We start from the raw sequence: 3,926 nt of genomic DNA, 5'->3' as shown, positions 1-3,926 counted from the left end.
AATGCTCGAAAGAGAAAATTGTACAAGTACGTACAACCCCCTCGTAGGTGATGAAAAAGATTGATTTGAAGAGTTGAAAGACATTTAATTGGATCCAAGTATTTAAACAAAGGCTTAACGGCCATCGCTTAGAATACTCGAAAGAAGAACTCGCTAAAACAAGTTTTTTATGAAGTCTTTTAATGGAGTCTACGCGCTTAAACAATGGCTTAACGGCCATCGCTTAAACACTTGAAGAACAACTTGTATAAGTACGTACAAACTCTTCTTCATTATCCATTATAGACTAAATTTGATTTGATTAAAAGAAAAGCGTTTTTGTAAAAAAGAGTGAGTTAAATAAATTTTTAAGAAGTCTTCAATGGAGTTTAAACATCCAAACAAAGGCTTAACGGCCATCGCCTAAATGCTTAAAGAACAAATTGTACAAGTACGTACAAACTCTTCTTTCCATTATAGATAAAATGATTTAATTGTTTAAAAGAATGTATTTTGTAAAAAAAAGATGAATTAAATCGAGTTTTATGGAGCGTTTAATGGAATCCAAGTATTCGAATAAAAGCTTAACGGCCATCACCCAAATACTTTTAGGACAAATCGTACAAGTACGTACGAACCCTCCTTGATTCATCCATTAAAACTCAAAACTTGACTCGATTAAAAGCTATTTTTATATCATTTTTTAAAATATTTGAAAAGAAATTCTAAACATACATATAAAGTGAAGATATTTTTGGTATTTTCTATGAAAATAATAACTTTTAATTAAAAGGGAACTTTAAATCTAAAACAAAAATTTTGGTGTTTTGAAAATGTTTAAGAAAATAAATATTAAAAGATAAAAAAAACTACTTGGGTCAGTGGGGGTGTGACCCAGATGGGGGGTAAGGCCCAAGAACTAATAAAAAGACATAAAGAATAAAAATAATGGACCGGTCCGGGTCGGGTTAGTGTGACCCGGATCCAGCCATACTTCAAATCCTACTTGGTTTCCAACAAAACCCTAAATGAAAATAGGAGAGAGGCAGTGCCTCCTCCCCTCTCTCTCACACTCGTTCTTGTTCAGTTCCCAGAAACGAAAACAACAACAAAAAGAGATCCTCTCATCGCGATTCTCTCCCTCCCCCTGTTTGCGCGATCAACAACAACAACGAAATAGCACAACGGCAACAATCAAAGCAATAAAGTCCTTATCCCAAATGAAACCCTAAACCCCAATTTTATTACGATTCACAGTTACAGATACATGATACGAGTTCGATCGGAAATCAGAAAATATGAAATAGAAGAACTCAGGTACATTACATTTTGGCTTCCCCTTGATCTTCTTCGATCAACTTCTGCTTTCTTTGCTCTTCGATTCTGTTTCGTCTTTCTCTTCCGAGTATGTTGTGTTTTGACTCGTGCTGCTGCTATTGAGACTATTGTATGTGTGTTACTGTTTGGGGTAGTTTTGTGAGTGTTGTAGAGAGTATGTATGAAGGAGGGGTTTGTGAGTATCACGGTTTTGTGTGAAGGTTGTGTTGTGAAGTCTCCGTTTTTTTGTGCAGAAATTCGAAGGTTATAGAGTGAGGTTTAGTGTGTACGGAATGAGGATGTATGCAGGGTATTGAGTTAGGTTATTGAGTTAGGTTTGAAGGGATGAGTTGAGTGAGTATTGAGGGTATGTTGTTTGAGAGTGTGAGGGAGTGTTGTGGCTGTTTTTCTCCTCCTCTTGCTGTTGTGATGAGTACATGTTTATATAGGCTGAGATTAGGGTTTTAGATGTAGAATTGGGGGGAAAATGGTATGAAGATTTGAACAATTGAAGTAACTGTTTTTGTTGCTTTTTGATGCAGGGACTTGTCTTGCCATTTTTGTGCAAGTTTTGGACAGTTATGTGCAGCAGCAAGAAGCAGGTTTCTTGGAGTGTTATGGCATGGTGGAGAGGTAGCAGCATGGCATAGCAGGGACACGTGAAGACAAGAAATTTGTATTATTTTGGTCTTTTCCGCTGATGCAAATACACTGATGTAAATGCAAATGCAAATTGATGCAAAAAAACACTTTGGGCTGTAACTTAATAATTTTTGGTACATCTTTGTAAATTGGAGTTTTTTTGGACTGATTTATTGGACGAAAAGAATGAATATCTTAATGAAATAGATTTTAAAATAAATAAATAAATGGTTAATGACAATTGAATTATTTTAATTCTATTTCCATTCAAATTTAAATTAGTATTAATAATTAAAATATGATTTTAATTAATAATTCCAATTCAAAAATGTCTTGAAATAAAAATATAAAACAATGTGAAACAAAAATCAACTAGAGATGCAAAAGTTTTTTTTTTTCGACTTTAAATAAAAAGTCAATTTTTCGTTAAATATACAAAGACGCGATAGTTAAACGATGAATGTATGCAAAGTATGAATGTGACAAACCAGAGATGAATAAAATATCTGGGTCAAAAATTGGGGTATGACAATAAGATCATATTAAAAAATAAATATTAATAAATACTACATTAATAATTTAAAATGAAAACAGTTTCTAAAATATAAATATGATATAATAATGTCCTAAAACTATGAACTCAATTATGTGATAAGGTACTCTGATGCCAAAGTAAGTGAAGGAACAACGAAGATGCCAAAGTAAGTGAAGGAACAACGAAGGTACAACAAAAAGTATGAGATATTGGGTGAAAAGTGGATTATCTTGCCCTCAGGGGAGATACGGCTATTTATAAGTATTCTCATGGGGTGGATTGGATCTCCTTCCTTTTTGGGCTTGGACGTGTTATTCGGCCCAGAATATGGAACACCTTTGACTAGGTCTTATCAGACGTGCCTGGGGGAACTAGCTGTTGCCGAGGACGGAGCCTCACCGTGCTCGATTGAACCATGATCGTGCCCGAGAGGAGGGGAGGTCGCTTTCCTGCTGGGAATGTGTGTTGGGCCAATGTTTATCGAGCCGAAGCGTGGATTGGGCCAATTGGAACAATTGAGTTAGTCTAGAACAGGAACCCCCAACTCATAGTTTTCGGGCGTGTTTGAAAATTATTACCAATATTTTAATTTTATTGATTTATTTATTTGCGTGTTTGAAACTTTTTTATTTTTACAATCTTTATCATTGTGACTATTTTAACAATTTATACTATTGCTATAATATTTTAATAATTGTGGCCCCTCTTAACTATTAGTAAATTATAATTTTTAATCTCATTATTTATTTATTTTGTTTTGATATAAAATTATTATTCTTGCAAGAATGAAAATATTTTTCAATATGCTACTCGCTAGAATGATAACTTCATATAAAAAAATTTAAATAATAAGACAAAGATTTTCTAGTTTGCCAATATCTAAAAGAGGCCACAATTATTAAAATATTATAATAATAAAAATAAAATTTATTTAAAATAGTCACAATGGTAAAATTTGTAAAAATAAAATAAAAATAAAAATTTAGTAATAAATAAATAATCCAAATTAATATATCTAAAAAAATTCTTAACAATTCAACAAAAATATAGAATATGATTTTTTTTTTTTTGTAAATAATAATATTTGGAACTCCTTAACAATACATTAAATAATAATAGCAAAAAATTATATATTTTAGACATGTATATTTTAGTAAAATAAATAATAACAGAGTTCAATAACAATAAAAATATGATATCATTTTGAAATAGTTATAAAGGATCACGAGAGTTTAAAAAAATATTGCACAAGATATCGTGAAAAAAATTTAAGAGTGAAGACCCATTTTGGTCCCTCACAAAAATTACAGAATCCAAATTAGTCCTCCACAAAAAATAGGACCCAATTTAATCCCTTACAAAATATAACTGGGTCATATTAGTCCTTCTGGGGATATTTTTTTCAAACCGGTTTTTTCTTCTACTTTTAAACCGTGACTGGACCGCCAAGTCG

At 32.1% G+C, this 3,926-nt stretch overlaps 1 long non-coding RNA gene across 1 annotated transcript; it reads left to right on the top strand.

Moving 5' to 3' along the window:
- The first annotated feature begins 1,016 nt into the window (after positions 1-1,016).
- LOC131656572 (uncharacterized) lies at positions 1,017-2,109 on the top strand. Its single transcript, XR_009300167.1, has 2 exons — positions 1,017-1,296; positions 1,839-2,109. It is a non-coding gene; the product is annotated as an uncharacterized LOC131656572 (long non-coding RNA).
- The last annotated feature ends 1,817 nt before the right edge of the window (positions 2,110-3,926 follow it).

Source organism: Vicia villosa, linkage group LG3, assembly GCF_029867415.1.
Source record: "Vicia villosa cultivar HV-30 ecotype Madison, WI linkage group LG3, Vvil1.0, whole genome shotgun sequence".
Taxonomy (NCBI): domain Eukaryota; kingdom Viridiplantae; phylum Streptophyta; class Magnoliopsida; order Fabales; family Fabaceae; genus Vicia; species Vicia villosa.
Note: the sequence above shows the minus strand (reverse complement) of the source record. Positions and strands in the feature narration are given on the sequence as shown.